This window comes from Pristiophorus japonicus, chromosome 19, assembly GCF_044704955.1.
Source record: "Pristiophorus japonicus isolate sPriJap1 chromosome 19, sPriJap1.hap1, whole genome shotgun sequence".
Classification (NCBI taxonomy): domain Eukaryota; kingdom Metazoa; phylum Chordata; class Chondrichthyes; family Pristiophoridae; genus Pristiophorus; species Pristiophorus japonicus.
This window is the reverse complement of record NC_091995.1, coordinates 49,900,063-49,918,482: the sequence shown is the minus strand read 5'-3', so window position 1 is coordinate 49,918,482 and position 18,420 is coordinate 49,900,063. Positions and strand designations below refer to the sequence as shown.

General features: G+C 41.6%; 1 protein-coding gene across 1 annotated transcript in view; it reads right to left on the bottom strand.

The window, feature by feature from the left end:
• Window positions 1–6,267: 6,267 nt before the first annotated feature.
• The window catches only part of LOC139229847 (class I histocompatibility antigen, F10 alpha chain-like), a 138,173-nt gene continuing 126,020 nt past the window's right edge, over window positions 6,268–18,420 (bottom strand). Inside the window, exon 8 of the mRNA XM_070861463.1 lies at window positions 6,268–6,496. The gene's annotated coding sequence lies outside the window, so the exon portion shown is untranslated. The remainder of the gene's footprint in view (window positions 6,497–18,420) is intronic.

Sequence of the window (18,420 nt, the reverse complement as noted above, 5' to 3'; positions counted from 1 at the left end):
TACCTCTTGATTCCCCGAGTAGTAAGGACTACATCTAACTCCTCTTTGAATATATTTAGTGAATTAGCCTCAACAACTTTCTGTGGTGGAGAATTCCACAGGTTCACCACTCTCTGGGTGAAGAAGTTTCTCCTCATCTCGGTCCTAAATGGCTTACCCCTTATACTTAGACTGTGACCCCTGGTTCTGGACTTCCCCAACATTGGCAACATTCTTCCTGCATCTAACCTGCCTAAACCCATCAGAATTTTAAACGTTTCTATGAGATCCCCTCTCATTCTTCTGAACTCCAGTGAATACAAGCCCAGTTGATCCAGTCTTTCTTGATATGTCAGTCCCACCATCCCAGGAATCAGTCTGGTGAACCTTTGCTGCACTCCCTCAATAGCAAGAATGTCGTTCCTCAAGTTAGGAGACCAAAACTGTACACAATACTCCATGTGTAGCCTCACCAAGGCCCAGTACAACTGTAGCAACACCTCTCTGCCCCTGTACTCAAATCCCCTTGCTATGAAGGCCAAAATGCCATTTGCTTTCTTAACTGCCTGCTATACTTGCATGCCAACCTTCAATGACTGATGTACCATGACACCCAGGTCTCGTTGCAGCTCCCCTTTTCCTAATCTGTCACCATTCAGATAATAGTCTGTCTTTCTGTTTTTAACCACCAAATGGATAACCTCACATTTATTCACATTATACTTCATCTGCCATGCATTTGCCCACTCACCTAACCTATCCAAGTCACTCTGCAGCCTCATAGCATCCTCCTCGCAGCTCACACTGCCACCCAACTCAGTGTCATCCGCACATTTGGAGATACTACATTTAATCCCCTCGTCTAAATCATTAATGTACAATGTAAACAGCTGGGGCCCCAGCACAGAACCTTGCGGTACCCCACTAGTCACTGCCTGCCATTCTGAAAAGTACCCATTTACTCCTACTCTTTGCTTTCTGTCTGCCACCAGTTCTCAATCCACGTCAGCACACTACCCCGAATCCCATGTGCTTTAACTTTGCACATTAATCTCTTGTGTGGGACCTTGTCGAAAGCCTTCTGAAAGTCCAAATACACACATCAACTGGTTCTCCCTTGCGTAATCTACTGGAAACATCATCAAAAAATTCCAGAAGATTTATCAAGCATGATTTCCCTTTCACAAATCCATGCTGACTTGGGCCTAACATGTCACCTCTTTCCAAATGCGCTGCTATGACATCCTTTATAATTGATTCCATCATTTTACCCACTACCGATGTCAAATTCCCTGTTTTCTCTCTCCCTCCTTTTTTAAAAAGTGTGGTTACATTGGCTACCTTCCACTTCATATGTTTTGATAAGATGACCTCTCATTCTTCTGAATTCCAATGAGTCGAGGCTCAACCTACTCAACCTTTCCCCATAAGTCAACCCCCTCATCTCCGAAATCAACTTTGTGAACCTTCTCTGAACTGCCTCCAAACCAAGTATATACTTTCATAAATATGGAAACCAAAACTCCACGCAGTATTCCAGGAGTGGCCTCGTCAATACCCTATACAACTGTAGCTAGACTTCCCTGCTTTTATACTCCATCCCCTTTGCAATAAAGGCCAAGATACCATTGGCCTTCATGATCACGTGCTGTACCTGCATACTAACCTTTTGTGTTTCATGCACAAGTACCACCAGGTCCTGATATACGGCAGCACTTTGCAATACTTCTCCATTTAAATAATAACTTGCTTTTTGATTTTTTTTTTGTGCCAAGGTGCATGACCTCATACTTTCCAAAATTATGCTCCATCTGCAAAATTTTTACCCACTCACTTAGCCTGTCTATGTCCTTTTTTAGATTTGTTGTGTCCTCCTCACACGTTGCTTTTCCTCACATCTTTGTATCATCAGCAAACTTGGCTACGTTACACTCGGTTCCTTCTTCCAACTCGTTAATATAGATTGTAAATATTTGGGGTCCCAGCATTGATCCCTGTGGCATCCCACTGGTTACTGATTGCCAAACGAAGAATGAACCATTTATTCAAATATGGCGCATTCCCCTAAAGCTCGACACCTTTTTGGATATTTGGTCAACGATGACTTTTAGTGAGATTTATTTTCAAAAGATAGAATAGAATCATAGAATGGTTACAGCACGGAAGAAGACCATTCAGCCCGCCGCGCCCTTGCTGACTCTCATGAGTTGCACTCCCGTGCCATATCCCCGTGGCCCTCCATTTTTCCCCTCAGATACTTATCCAATTCCCTTTTGAAAGATAAGTTTGAGTCTGCCTCCACCACCCTTTCTGGCCGTGCATTCTAGATCCCAACCACTCGCTGTGTAAAAATGTTTTTCTCACATCGCCTTTGATTCTTGTGCCAATCACCTCAAATCTGTGTCCTCGACCCTTCTGCCAAGTGAACAGATTCTCTCTCTCTACTCTGTCCAGATCCCTTATGATTTTGAACACCTCTATCAAATCTCCGCTCAATCTTATCTTCTTCAAGAGAATAGCCCAGCTTCTCCAGTCTATAGATGTAACTGAAGTCCCTCATTCCTGGAATCATTCTCGTAAATCTTTTCTGCACTTGCGCTAATGCCTTCCTATCCTTCCTAAAGTTTGGTGCCCAGAGATGGACACAGTACTCCAGTTGGGGCCTAGCCTATGTTCTACAGGTTCATCATAATTTCAAAACATTTATAATCATTGTGGGAGAAATTGGTCAGCCTTGCGCACTTTTTGTTGGCAATATTTTGCTTTTTTGCCGGTAAAAGGTACTCAACTAAATTGTCCAAAATTAATGAATGGCGGTTTTGAAATATCACTGAAATGCGGATCGAGATGCTAAAAAAAATCCCACACTGCTTAAAATTGTTCGGCGAACCCGTACCCAGCGTGAAATAAAAATGCCAGAAAAAAGCTTGCATTGAAGCCCCAAAAACAGCGGTAGGTATGAACTCCAACAAAAAAGGTAAGTTGAAGTTTTTATGTTTTCATTCATTTTCAGCGATTCGTTAGTTAAGTATGTTGTGTATGTGTGCCTGTTCACTGTGTGATGTCTGTAACACTGTTATGCAATACTGAATGTACCCTTACACTGTACACACCTTACCTGTACACCAGAGGGTGCTGCTGTTGGAGACATAAGGGTTACCTGCAGGTAACCCAGTATAAAAAGGAACTCACAGCTTGTTGTCCTGCACTCGAGGAGCTGCCAATAAAGGACTACAGGTCTACACAGTTTAAGTATCATACCCTGCCTCGTGGAGTCATTACTAAAGGTGCCTACATACACCACAAAGTACATAGTAAAGGTTTTCCGATTTTTAATTTTTTTATTTTTGAAATTTTTTGGTATGTTTTCTCCCCTCCCAGAGCCTGTATTTTTGGTGGTAATCGGCCTCGGGCTAAAGTTGATGAGGAGTGCTGGTTTCACCGTGAATCCTCGTGCAATGCCGATTTTTACTGTTGGGCGCATTTTTTTGACAATTTTAACCCCTTAATAAATGACGATGTTTTTACTGGTATTTTTGCTGTAAAATAATGGGGGGGGAAACGATATAATCAAAAACTGAATTTCTAGCCTATATCTCTATTTATGAAACCCAGGATCATGTAAGCCTTTTAAACAGATTTACCCACCTGACCTTCCACCTTAAATGATTTGTGCACATATACCCCCAGGTCCCTCTGTTCATGCTCCCCCCTTTAGGATTGCACCACTTACTTTTCATGTCCTTTCCTCATTCTTCCTACCAAAATGTCCCACTTCACGCTTTTCTGCATTAAATTTCATCTGCCATGTGTCCGCCCATTTCACCAGCCTGTCTATGTCTCCCTGAATTATATCACTCTCCCCCTCACTGTTCACTATACTTCCAAGTTTTGAGTCAACTGCAAATTTTGAAATTGTGCCCTGAACACCCACGTCCAATGCATTAATATATATCAATAAAAGCAGTGGCCATAGAACTGGGGTACATTCCTCCAGTCCGAGAAACAACCGTTCACCACTGCTCTCTGTTTCCTGTCATGTATCCAATTTCGTATGCATGCTGCCTTTTATTCCATGGGATTTAATATTACTGGCAAGCATATTATGTGGAACTTTGCCAACGCCTTTTGGAAATTCATGTACACTAAATCGAGCGCATTAACCTCAACAACCCTCTCTGTTACCTCATTAAAAACCCGATAAGCAATCAGTTTCGTCCCCAAATGGCTTCCGATTCTCACAGCAACAGTTCCTGGGAATGGTGTGGGGCGGGGAGGGCGGTTCTTGGCGGACTGACTGAAAGAGCTGCCAGTTTTGTTTATGAAAGTTAGATTGTCCACGTTATGCTACTTGAAAGCTACTTGCATAAACATTCCAAACGTCCTATACAAACTTGTTCCGAAAGTTTCATCTATAGTTGGAACTGAGTTCGCTGAACCCAGTCAGGGCACCGATTTCAGCCATTACAATTCGTCTCAGCAATATTCAATTATTGGGGAAATCTTCTCCGCTTCCCTCTCCGAATTGATACTGGCGGCCCATGAAGTCTGCATGTTGGGAAAGTCTGATGGGATTTATTTTACGTGATTCTGTAACAGACTGCGATTTATTTGCGTTTTAATTAGCATGATTTCAAATAGAAAGGGAAATATGTATTTTCCATAGATTGACCAAACTGCATCATTATGAGAAATCCATTGATGACATGCCAATGATGATGTAGACCTGTCTGTGAGCAAAAAGAAACAGCGAAACTGATGGGGTTTCTTTGCTTTCGTTTGAGATTTTGTTCTGAAATAAATTACCGGAAATTCTTTTAAAATTAAGCTGTAAAGCGAATGCATATGAACTGAGACCTGATCTAGTTGGCTGATTTATTCTAGCTATTTGTGGATTAATTAAGGCAACTTTTAGTGGATGGATATATGCAGACATTAAAACATTGCGTCACAAGCTATGAGGTCAGTCGATCTCCCACTGAGTTAACTTCAAGTTAATGTCTGTAGCCAGATTAATTTCCACTGTAACTGCGCGTTTCTCTTTTCCCGTGTCTTTAATGCTGAGTGGAGATCTGAACTCTGGGTTTTTATAGAATTACATCAAATACTGAGCACAGAAATAGGCCATTCAGCCCAACTAGTTCATGTTGGCATTAATGCTCGACTTGAGCCAGCTCTCCTTCCTCATCTAAGCCCATCAGCATAACCCTCTACACATTTCTCCCTCATAAGCTTATCTAGCGTTCCCTTTAATGCATCTGTACTATTCGCCTCCATAGCTCCCTGTGATAGTGAGTTCCAAATTATCACCACTCTCTGGGTAACGACGTTTTTTCTGAAGTCCGGATTTGATTTCTTGGTGAATAATTTATATTAATAGTCTATAATTTTAAACTTCCTGACAAGTGGAAACACTCTTTGTGCATCTACACTGTCAAAACCTGGCATAATTTCAAAAACTTCTGTTAGGTAACCCCTCAGGCTTTTGTTTTAAAGAGAAAAAAGACCCTTTCCTGTCTATCTAACCTGCAATTATGATATATTTTTTACCCTCTCCTCCTCTATATCCTTTTTATAATATGACGACCTTTTTATAAACTATGCACAATACTCCAAGTGCAGTCTAACCAAGATTCAGTACACGTTTAGCATAACCTAACTAGTTGCCAATACTATCCCTCTCGAAATAAACCCTGGTGTTTGGCTTGCTTTTGTTATAGCCTTATTGACCTGCGTCACAACTTTGAGTGCTTTGTGTATTTGTAGATCCAGATTTCTCCGCAAACCCATTTGATTTTCCCGTTTCTCCTCTAATCCATTTGATTCTTATTTTCCAAGTAATCTGTGACCACCTAATATTTCTTACCAAAATGTAATACCTCACATTTATTTATGTTAAAATGGATTCGTCAATTATTTGACAAAGCTGCAAGTTTATTAATGTCCTCTTGCAATTCATTACATTTCCCCTGTGTAGAGACTATCCTCTCGCCACAATTTGGCATCGTCTTCCAATTTAGAAATTGTGTTTTTCATTCCAAAGACTAAATAATTAATTTAGATTGTAATCAAAAGTTGTAAATTGGTAACTTGGGAACATATTGATAGGTCAGGAAAATCCTGATTTCTAAAAGATTCAAACGCCCTGGAGATCATTCACAAAATTAATCCATTGATGGGAACAACTGGCTGCTTCAACAGATAATTACCTCTGTTATGTTGGGAGAAGGGATTGAGGAATCAGGTAAGGAAACCGGTGTTCGATTTAGATCAGTTAAAAGCAACATATATATCTGCCCAATGGATTTTATTTCGGATCTCAAAAATTCTTATGTGTTTGTTCCAACCCGACAGCGGCTGTATTACATTCTCGGAAAAAGTTTATAATACCACAAGAATCTTTGATCTCCTACAATATGACATCTAATATGGGGAACAGATGGCAGCTTCCAGTTCCTTTGGAGATTATTATGTGCAGAAGCTGTTCTCTTCCGATGGGTGTAGTTACACTTCAGTTCTGTGAAGACATTTAACCAATTTGATTAAATACGTAATGATAGCCTTGGGCCACATAATCACATTCTTTAATTCTTCTCTGAATTTGCTCTGAGATACTGCGTAAATAAACGTGTTTGTGCAAGCACTAAAAGACCTCAGCATATTCCCGGATATTTCTGCAATGGTGAAAGAGTTGTTGTAATTTGTTTCCGTAAATTGCGTATCTGTAAATTGCACAAATATGATAACGATGAAATTTACCGTCCATAATAGTATAAAACTGCCAGATATAGCGAGCAGTAAAATGATGGATTTCCTTCGGTTCTCCATCTCTGGATCCTTATGATTCCCACCATTGTTGTTTGCTCGGAGACCCCTCCTCACCCTATTGGCCAGTACAATGTGTCTGATGGTCAGGGCATTGAGCAGCACGATCAACACAAATGGTGCAAATGGGGCTAAAATGGTTTCCAACCACAAAAATGCTACCCATATGGGTGAGGTATAGAAGCTTGATTTTACAAAGCAGCACCATGGTACATTGTCAATTATTTCCCGAGGTACAAATGCAAAGTACATGGGAACATTTTCTAAAAAGCTTAAGAAACACACCACTGCTATCACCACAGCCGCAGTTTTTTCGGTACAATATTTTGTTCGCAACGTTTGGTAACAAATAGCGACACAACAATCAAATGTGAAAGCCACCGTTAGCCAGACAGAGCAATCAATGAACGAATAATATAGGACAATGTTAAGACTACAAATCGGAGTATAGTTCAGGAATGAATATGGGAAATAAGCATCATGAATCTCATACAGAATTACTTCAAATATCAGGACCATTAGATCAGCCGCTGCCATGGCCACCAGGTAACGGGTGATGCATTTGGAGAGACTGCACTTTCCACGGGAGAGAATGACGATTGTCACCAAATTAGCTGCAAAAAGAGGAAATTAAATTACTAACTCTCCTTACTCTGACAGGATGATCCGTCGACAGGTCTTAGTTTGAAATTATGGAAAGTTTTCTCATCAGTCAAATCTCTCTCTCTATTTCTCCCAATTTAGCAGGTAAGGCGAGTAATTCTAGAAAAGATACATTTCATTATGGATGCACGTCGCTAATTTATTCTGAGTTTCTTCAAAAGAAAGAAAATGCTGCAGTGGGTGACATGGTTGGATTTCCAACTTTCCACCAGACCAAAAATGGGCTTTTCCGAATGGTGGCCGCAATTAAATCCGCCCGATTTTCATTTCCTTTCACTTCAACGGAAACGAATGTCCAGCTTGGCGCAAAAAAACAATGGGGCGGCTGGTTTGCTTATCCCTGTTCCCCCAGACACATCGTGGGGTAGTTTTAAATCTGTCGTCCCTGGTATAAACCGGCGTCGCGGGTCGGCTAACAGATAATACAAAAGCAACAATCTGCCGATGCTGGAATCTGAAATAAAAACAGAACATGCTGGAAATCCCAGCGGGTCAGGCACCCTCTGTGGAGAGAAAAACAGAGTTAACGTTTCAGGTCGATGACTCTTCGTCAGAGCATTTGTTACACTAACAGATAATAGTGAGCGGCCCATCGCCAGTTTTAAGCCAAACGTCAGTTTGAAAATGTACCCCAGTATCTGCTCGTTGCAAATATGCCCAATGCATGTTTCAGAGTGATAGCACGATTCTGACTGCAATATTCAATCATTCAGTTTTCTGGCAGCGGCTGCAAATTCCTGCCAGTTGTCCTCCGCGTTCTTTTCCTCAGCAAATGAGCAGCAAAGAATGATTTCTCAGTGATATATTGTTTCATGTGCAGAATATGAAGAAAATAATTTCATTTTAGATTTCACCGCAACTGTCGGAATAGTTTACATCAAAGCTTCCAGTTAAATGACGAGCGATATGTGAGGTCTAATTATGGGCAGAGGGGATTTTACGATATATCGGTTATTTTTAGAAATGTATACATGGATTTGTCTCAGATACAAACATTTAAAAGATCATTTGAAATTTAGTTCATTAATAATGTGCAATAGCGACTATTATTAAGCAGGGCTCTGGAAAGATTGGCTGTGCTTCGTAAACAGGACCAGATTGACTTAGGTGGTAATTCGCTGTGTTATCTGCCCACTCAATGTCCACTTTCTTAGACCAATCGAGCTAAATATCGGGGATGGGATTTATAACAGGCATTCCGCCCAAGAATTTCTTCTTAAATAATTTCTCAACAATGGTCCTACATGTATTAAAAGCTGGGTATTTGAATCCAAGTATATTTATTGTTATAAGCAAAATACTGGAGATGCCAGAAATCCGAAATCTAAGCAGAAAATGTGGGAGATAATCAGCAGGTCAGGCAGCATCTGTGCAGAGAGAAAAAGAGTGATAATTTCCAGTCAACGACTTTTCGACTAAATAATTATTGTCCCGCATTTGACGACATAAAAACGGTTCTTCGGCGTCCAGCCTGAGCCGTATAATGTAAACATCAACCCCTGCTGTCTCAGATGCAAATCCCTGTCAAGAGTGGAATCGTAAGCTTTGGGCACTGTAACTTCTACAAACAGCATTGGAACCCCTGTGACTGTTCGGACATCGTATATAATGATCATATCCCAGTTTGTCCACCATCTGTCTGTCCTTGATGTGAGACACGGTATTTCTCTTTCCTCCCGTTTTCGAAAATAATAATCGTTTAAAAAAAAACAGGTGAAGTCAAGTCTAATAATGATTTATCTCTTGGATTATCAAACGGGCCGTTAGGACCAGCAGAGAGGGACATTTTCACTTCACCACATGATGATAATGTGAAGAACGGGCAACCTGCCCATTGTAAACCCCGTCCGATCTTCATCCCATTGCTGTAGCTGGAAGTGTAGAGGTGTAGTGTCTGCAGCAGCAATGTTGAATACAATTACTGGGGGGGGGGGGGGGGGCGGGATCTGCCGATCTCCTATGGTAACTTCAACACTTTACATCGTTTCTCCAGAATTACCAAGTTATTCTATCGAAGTTGTGGTGGAATATCGGGAGAAGACTAGTGGAAATTCTATTGCAGTCACTCTACTTCTATCATGAATGGGTAATTCCAGATAAATTGTAGTCTTAATCGCCTGGGCATTAAAGATCCGCCAACTCTGTGGGGTCGAAATTGGTTTTGAGCAGTAGCGCTGAATAGGAGGGAGTGCATCAGCCGCCGGTTACACCCCTCGCTTGATATTGAGTTCTACTGAAGTCAATAGATCTGAACATCAGTTGGGGAGTGAGAGACAGACACGATAGGGCCGTTCTGCCGCTTTATGTGGAATGGAATACCAGGCAGCTGTAACCGCAGATTCAACAGAACCTGCCCGAATTCCCTCCATTGACACTAATGGAGGACAATCCGCTGTGTATAGGAAAGCCTATCCTCCGCGGAGGATTTTGGCTTTTTGTGCTTGGCCCAGGTGATATAGAACACCCCGGATGTAAAGACTAAAATATATCCCATGGTTACCGGAGAAATCACCACTTGGATTTAGAATTACAACAGCATGGCAGCAGCTGGACACACTTTAGTACCACTGGTCTCATTTTGCTTTACGGCCTCAGCACACTAACTGACTCCAGCGTGAAGCAACAGAATATATCGCACACTTATAGAGCAAGCTGAAGCGCTTGATTCTGTAAGCTCTGTTGCCAACGATTAATGATCTCGCCTGGCACCTACACATAGTGGCCACTGGGCTCACGGCATTCCATGGCCAGTCACAGTGATAAGGCTCATTGGTCCAGTCCAAACTCGGACAAGTAGTGACCATTGGTCTTGGACAGTGTGGCAAAACTATAAATCTATCCCATGGTTACCGGGGAAATCACCACTTGGATTAGAATTACAACAGCGCAGCAGCAACTGGATGTGCCTTAGCCACACTTGGCGCATTTTGCTTTGCAGACTCAACACTAACTGACTCCAGCTTAATTCAACATAATGCATTGCACAGTTTTAAAATTAAGCGCTTCACCTTACTCTATAAGCTCTATTACCCAGAAATAACCTGAGATCAATTACCTCGCCTGCCGCCAACACATAGTGGCCACTGGGCCCACATTTGCCATGGCCTGACGCAGTGAGAAAATTCACTGCTCCAGTCTCAATTCGGAAAAGGAGTGACCATTGATCTTGGGCAGTGGCGTAAAACTGATGATAGCGAAATGGCCACCAATGTTACCCAAATCACCTTTTGATTGACTTCCCCTGTATAATCCTACGCTCCACCAAAGTGATTCAAAATGACCTCGTGTGGAAGACCAAAATCTACACTATAGTCTATAGTCATGGTATAAATACACCAACACCAAAACTAGATTCTGCACACAAGAAATGTCAGATGAGGCTCGGCTTTCAGCCCTGTTTACACGCTGCTGACCAGTTGTATATGCCAGAAGGGAGTCCGGAGCCGCTCCTTACTGTAGAATGTAGGGAATCTGTCGGCTCCGATGCTGATCTGGCAGCTGGTTAGTTCTGCGGACGGGATGCGATGACAGGGAAGCTGCAATATGGCAAACGTTGGCCAGAGTGTTCTTGTGGACCCGGGACAATCACTTCTGTTTAAACTAGATTCACAAAAATATAACAGAAACATTCCTTTGCCTTTTCTTGAGCAGTCTCCTGGAATCCCTATAAGAAATGCTGGTTTGGCTACTCGTTCCGATACTAATACTTGTCCCAGACATTAAACCACACGACCGAGTATCAAGGACGAGACATCCCCAACAAATTGCTGAAAATAAATAGAGAAAACTGCTTCCTCTCAGGTCGTTACATTAATTGCGCAGACACTTGGAGACATTTGAGTTATTTCTTTGATGCCAGTAATCAGTCTCTGCAAACACATCACAACAAACAGATAACATCATTACACTGACAGCAGGAGCAGTGACACAGTGAAGCACTGTTAAAGCTGAACATTAACTGATTATAAGCGGCTTACCAGGAACACCAACTGTTACAAGAATTGGATAGTAAATGTTTTCTATCTGTATGATTACCGACTGTCCCATATTCGGAGAAAAGTGACGTTGCACGTAACCGTTATGAACAGGTAGATTTTCGCTTTCAAAATAAGCTCTTATTTATACCTGAGAAAAACCTCGTGACACGTGAGCATTACACAATCATTCTCATTAGTTACTGTCATTTGAACAAACAGGTTAGGGCGAGTTATAGTTACTGCTACTGATCCGAGATATATTACAATGACTTTGCCCATTAAAAGATTAAGGACTCCAGCGTATTATTGTCATCACACATTCCAAACAAAATATTGCGACATCTCCATTACTGCAGTCATGGTACAAGGCTCCTGAAGCTGATGATATTGATTTAGAGATTCATGTAAGATATTTAATGGAATAAATGCTCATAGTTGTGATGGATTAGCTTTCTCTAGATCTTAGTTACATCAATAATTTTCCCTAAGTTATACAGTGTGTAACATATTTCATTTATATTAAGATAGATCAATGCTATATATGAGCTGAAAGACCATATAGATACACACAGCACATCATATACTCAGTTGTATACAGCTGAGCAGCCCCACAGATATACAGAAATGTTAGATTTCTGGAAGTATTAACAGCCCTTGCTGAAGGTAAAAGACGGATGAACAGTTAGATGGGCAGCTTGACCATTTGAATGTAATTTGAATAACCCCCCTAAAACGCTTAGCCATACGTGTTGGTAAAATTTTATTAAGGAAATTCCACTGTTCTCATGTCTATGACATTAACTGCATACATGCCAGTCTGTGAAGCAATAAACATATTTTTATGTGGTTGTATTAGTCTTTGTCTATGCCTTTACGTTGAAATTCATGAAGCAGAAACGTAACAAGTTGTGTTTTGAAGAGAACTGTATATTAGGAATGTTGATACACATGGAGTAACAATCAGTGTATTTAATGTATCTGATGGGGAAACGTTTAAACAATCTTTTATTGGATGGAGCCAACTTATAAAAAACATTAAAACACAAAAATCTAGGCTGGCACTCCAATGCAGTGCTGAGGGAGTGCTGCAAAATCGGAGCTGCCGTCTTTAACTGAGGCACCTCTGCCATTTCAGGTGGGCGTAAAAGATCCCTTGGCACTATATCGAAGAAAAGCAGGGGAATTCCAACCCGTATCCTGCCCAATATTCATCCCTCAATCATCATCACTAAAACAATCTGATGCTCTGGTCATGACCATATTGCTGTTTGTGAGAGCTTGTGGTGCGCATATTGGCTGCTGTGTTTCCTGCATTTTAGCAGTGATTGTACTTAATTGGCTGTAAGGTGCTTTTGGACGTACGGTGGTCGTGTTAGCCGCTATATAAATGAAAGGCTTTATTTTTTATTCACTGTACACATCACATCTCAGGATCTCATGTCTTGTGTTCTGACTGGAGGTCTGAACTGCTGGACATAAACGACAGGGCAAGTAATGTTTGGGCCAGACCAGTAGCGGAAATGTCACCTCTTCTGGGCTGTATTTTAACTCTCGTGTGCGAGAGTGAGTGGCGGACGTGTTCATGAGAAGCAGTGGGCAAGCTGCGCTCTTTTAATGACCGGGAATAATTAGTTTGCCGCCTACTTTGTTACCTCCCAGAAACTGCCGGGAAGTTGGGTGCAAGCTGCTGCCAGGCCAGTAAAACAACGTGGCAAGAGGGTGTCGCTTGGGACCTTCAAGGAACCGCTTCCTAACACAAGGCAAGTGGATGGACGGAGAATGTTGTCAGGGAAGTGAGGAACCCAAGGTCGGGGAAATCCAATGATTTCTTGTGCGACTCAGAGCATAATTTCTGCTCCTGCTTATCTACAGGTAAGAGCAAATGTCAGATGCCTGGATAGCCTGCGGGACTGCTCATCACAATCTCCTACAGCATAGAGATCTGTTGCATGTTACACAAGACTGCAAACACCCCAGTGCGCAAAGGTGCGGCATGATGCTCCAAGAAATCAGGGTCAGTAGACTGATGTCACAGAGCCAGAGTAGGAGGCGGAGCTTGGGGGACAATCCTGGGATCCTGGTCACTTACAGAGGCGACAACAGCTGATTAGGAACAACCTCTCCTGAATAATTTCCAAAGCGTAAGCATTACCAGTCCTAACATTATAGTGACCCCCATGACAACAGTTTGATCTAAATCACATTCTCACCAGTGACACTTTAGCACCAGCAACATGTCGGAAATCCATGGTATTTCTTCGTGACATTGGACCAATCTCACTAATCAGTCACAATAAATCATTTCAGTGGTAAATGTTAGCATTCAGCTTCAGTCCCTCTAAGGTTCACATCAACACGTTTCGAATAAGCAAGAGACAGTTGCTGGTAAAATATACAGAACATATGTTATGATGTACAGCACAGTAACTGTATACAGAGAGAGAGCAGCTTTTCGGTTTATGTATCTTTCTAGCTCTCCGAAGAACTACTCAAACCGTGCTCCTTTACACACCATAAGAACAGAAGACCTTAGAGCAGGAGTAGGCCATTCGACCCCTCGAACCTGCTCTGCCATTCAATGGCTGATCTTTTAACTCAACTCCACTTTCCTGCGCTATCCCCCGCTAGAACGGTTGGTACAGGATAGCCTGCCTATTATATGCGCCGCCCAATATTCAGTTCCATTAGAGACCATGGATTAAATACAAGGTGCTGCGTATAACAGGTGGTACACCATCGCCTGCCTGTTATACACACCGCCCAATATACAGTTCCATTAGAGTCAATGGGATTGAATATCATGCACTATGTCTAACGGGCATTACAGGGTAGACTTGCCTGTTATACAAACCACCCAATATTGAGTTCCATTACAGACAATGGGGCCGAAATTGGTTGTCCGCCCATTTCTTGGAGGTATGCCGGTGGTTTGTCATTTCATAAGAATCTCGAGGTGCGTTCAGATTTGTAATTGTTTTGTGCAGTGTTTTTGATTTATTATAATACTTATATTGTTATTTATTTATTTATTTTCACGTTTTTCTGGGGGGTTATAGATCTTTGAGGAGATTAGATCTCTCTGATGGAATTGGATCTCTCTGCGGGGAGGACTAGATCGCTGGGGAGATTAGCTCTCTCTGGGGGATTAGATCGCTGGGGATTAGATCTCTGGGAGGAGTAGATCTCTCTGGGGGATTAGGTCACTCGGGGGGAGGACTAGATCTCTGGGGGATTAGATCTCTGAGAAGGATTAGATCTCTCTGGGGGGGAGGATTAGATATCTGAGAAGGATTAGATCTCTCTGGGGGGATTAGATCTCTCTGGGGGGAGGACTAGATTGCTGGGGGATTATAACTCTGAGAAGGATTAGATCTCTCTGGGGAGATTAGATCTCTGGGGGGGATTAAAGCTCTCTGGGGGGAGGACTAGATTGCTGGGGGTGGACTAGATTTCTGGCGGTGGGGGCGGGGGAGCAACAGAGATATATGTGGGGGCAGCTGTTCAGGCTTTTAACAAGAGACTAGTTTTATATTGTGTATTAAAATACTTATGTGGGTCATGCAACCATTTAAAACTCCTGGAGAAGCAGTTCCTATGTTTAAAATGTTCAAACTTACTGCCACGACTGGACCTGCCACTTAATTGCATTTTACTAGGGCTTCCAATGTTAATCTGAACATTGGTCTGACACGGCTTTATGTTAAAGCACCACGTGGTGCTGCTTATCTTATTCCCGCAAATCACTCAAAATGCTTTCTGAAAAAATGTTCAGCTGCAAATTTGCCCTCAGTAACTGAAATTTATATTTTTCAAAATAAAGTTTGAAACAAATTTAAAAAGACATAATTTACAATAACATAAATAGATGTATCCATTGACTTCCCCTTTTTTTAAGTCTTTAAATGCCAACATTAAAGTTTTTATTTGAAGGCCTCAGCCTTTCCCAAAAGCCTGGGCTTGGAGTTGAATTCTTGCCCGGAGCTTTGATTCTGTTTGATGAACGCAGATTGTGTGGTCTGAGCAAGCGCAGTGAACCTAATTTCACAGCCAGCATCAGTCCCACTCAGTCAGATAAATGGATGGAATATGTTCTACAGCTTCCAGCAGTTTCTGATCAGGTGTTTAACAAATGAATTGAAGAATAGCGAGAGAACACATTTCAAAAGCTTTAAAGTAATGTTTATGTTGAGTAACTTTTTAAACAGCGAGGGTGTCTGAATAGAAGAGAGAGAGTGAGCTACGGAGGGAATCCGAGATTCCTGAGGCTGGGAGGGAAATGTCTGTCTCCCAGAAGGTGAGGGGACCCTGGGAATACCGGGAATGGTGTGAATACCCGTCCAGGAATATGATTTCCAGATAGTTATATGTGACTTAAATATTGCAATAAATCTGATTCCCTATAGTTATTTAATGTAAATATTGAAATGAATATCTTTCTCTATAGTTACTTAATATATAAATATTGTAATGAATCTCTTTCCCTATAATTATTTAATGTAAATATTTTAATTAAACTCTTTCACTGTTATATAATATAAATATTGTAATGAATCTCTTTCCCCATAAAAACTTATATTTATATAGCACCTTTAACGTCTGAAGTTGCTTCACAGAAGTATTATGCGATAAAAATTTGACACCGAGCCGCATAAGTAGAAATTAGTGCAGGTGACCAAAAAGAGATTTGTTTTAGGCAGCATTTTGAAGGAGGAAAGAAAGGTAATGAGGCTGAGAGGTTTAGGCAGGGAGTTCCAGACACTGGGGCGTAGACAACAGAAGAAACGGTTACCAATGGCTGAGTGATTATAATCAGTGATGTCCAGGAGGGCAGAATTCGAGGAGCGCAGAAATCTCGGGCAGTAGTGGGGCTGGAGCAGATTCCAGAGCGAGGGAGGGATGACGCCATGTAGGGATTTGAAAATAAGAATGAGAATTTATAAATCGAGGCGTTGCTTAACCGGGAACCAAATGTAGGTCGCCGAGCACAGGGGTGATGGGTGAGCGGGACTTGGAGCGAGTTAGGACACATAACAACATATGAAATAGGAGCAGAAGTAGGCTATTTGGCACCTCGAGCCTGCTCCGTCATTTAAGAAGATCATGGGTGAGCTGATCATGGATTCAGCTCCAATTCCCTGCCCACTCTCCATAACTCTTTATTCCCTTATTGCTCAAAATCTGTTTATCTCCACCTTAAATAAATTCAATGACCCAGCCTCCACAGCTATCTGGGGCAGAGAGTTCTACATATTTACACCCTGAGAGAAGAAATTGCTCCTCATCTCAGTTTTAAATGGGCGCCCCCTTATTCTAAGACTATGTTCCCTAGTTTCAGTTTTCCCTATGAGTGGAAATATCCTCTTTGCATCCACCTTGTCGAGCCCCCTCATTATATATGTTTCGATAAGATTCTTCTGAACTCCAATGAGTATAGGCCCAACCTACTCAAACTATCTTCATAAGTCAACCCCCTCATCTCCGGAATCAACCGAGTGAACCTTCTCTGAACAGCCTCCAATGCAAATATATCCTTCCTTAAATACAGAGACCAAAGCTGTACGCAATACTCGAAGTGTGGCCTCATCAACACCCTGTACAATTGCAGCAGGACTTCTCTGCGTTATACTCCATCTCCCTTGCAATAAAGGCCAACATTCCATTTGCCTTCCTGATTACTTGCTGTACCTGCATTCTAACTGTTTGTGTTTCATGCACAAGGACCCCCAGGTCCCTCTGTACTGCAGCACTTTGCAATTTTTCTCCATTTAAATTATAATTGGCTTATTTTTCTGCCTAAGTGGATAACCTCACATTTTCCCACATTGTACTCCATTTGCCAAATGTTTGCCCACTCGCTTAGCCTGTCTATATCCCTTTGCAGATTTTTTGTGTCCTCCTCATGATTTGTTTTCCCACCCTTCTTTGTATCATCAGCAAACTTAGCTACATTACACTCAGTCCTTTGATTCAAGTCATTAATATAGATTGTAAATAGTTGAAGCCCCAGCACCAATTCCTGTGGCATACCACTAGTTACTGTTTGCCAACCAGAAAATGACACATTTATCCCGACTCTCTGTTTTCTGTTAATTGGGCAATCCTCTATCCATGCTAATATATTACCCCCAATCATGTGAATGTTTACCTTGTGCAGTAACCTTTTATGTGGCACCTTATCGAATGCCTTCTGGAAATCCAAATACACCCCACATCCCTTACCCCTTACCCCTGCTCATTACATCCTCAAAGAACTCCAGCAAATTTGTCAAACGTGACTTCCCTTTCATAAAACCATGCTGATTCTGCTTGATTGAATTACGCTTTTTGAAATGTCCTACTACTGCTTCCTTAATAATGGACTCCTGCATTTTCCCAATGACAGATGTTAGGCTAAATGTTCTATAGTTTCCTACTTTCTGTCTGCCTACTTTTTAAAAATAGGGGTGTGACATTTCTGGTTTTTCAATCCGCTGGGACCTCCCCAGAATCTAGTGAATTTTGGTAGGTTACAACCAATGCATCAACTATCTCTGCAGCCACTTCTCTTAAGACCCTAGGATATAAGGCATCAGGTCCAGTGGACTTGACTGTCTTTAGTCCCATTATTTTACCTAGTACTACTTCTTTAGTGATAGTGATTGTATTAAGTTCCTCCATCCCTATAGCCCCTATTATTCACAATTGGGATTAATTTTAGTGTCTTCTACCATGAAGACCACCGATACAAAATATTTGTTCAAAGTCTGTGCCATTTCGCTGTTCCCCATTATTAATTCCTCAATCTCATCCTTAGGAGGGATCAACATTTACTTTAGCTACTTTTTTCCTTTGTATGTACCTGTAGAAACACTTACTATCTCTTTTTATATATTTTGTGCTAGTTTACTTTCATAATCTATCTTCCCTCTCTTCATTATTTTTTTAGTCGTTCTTTGCTGGCTTTTAAAAGTTTCCCAATCCTCTAGCCTCTCACTAG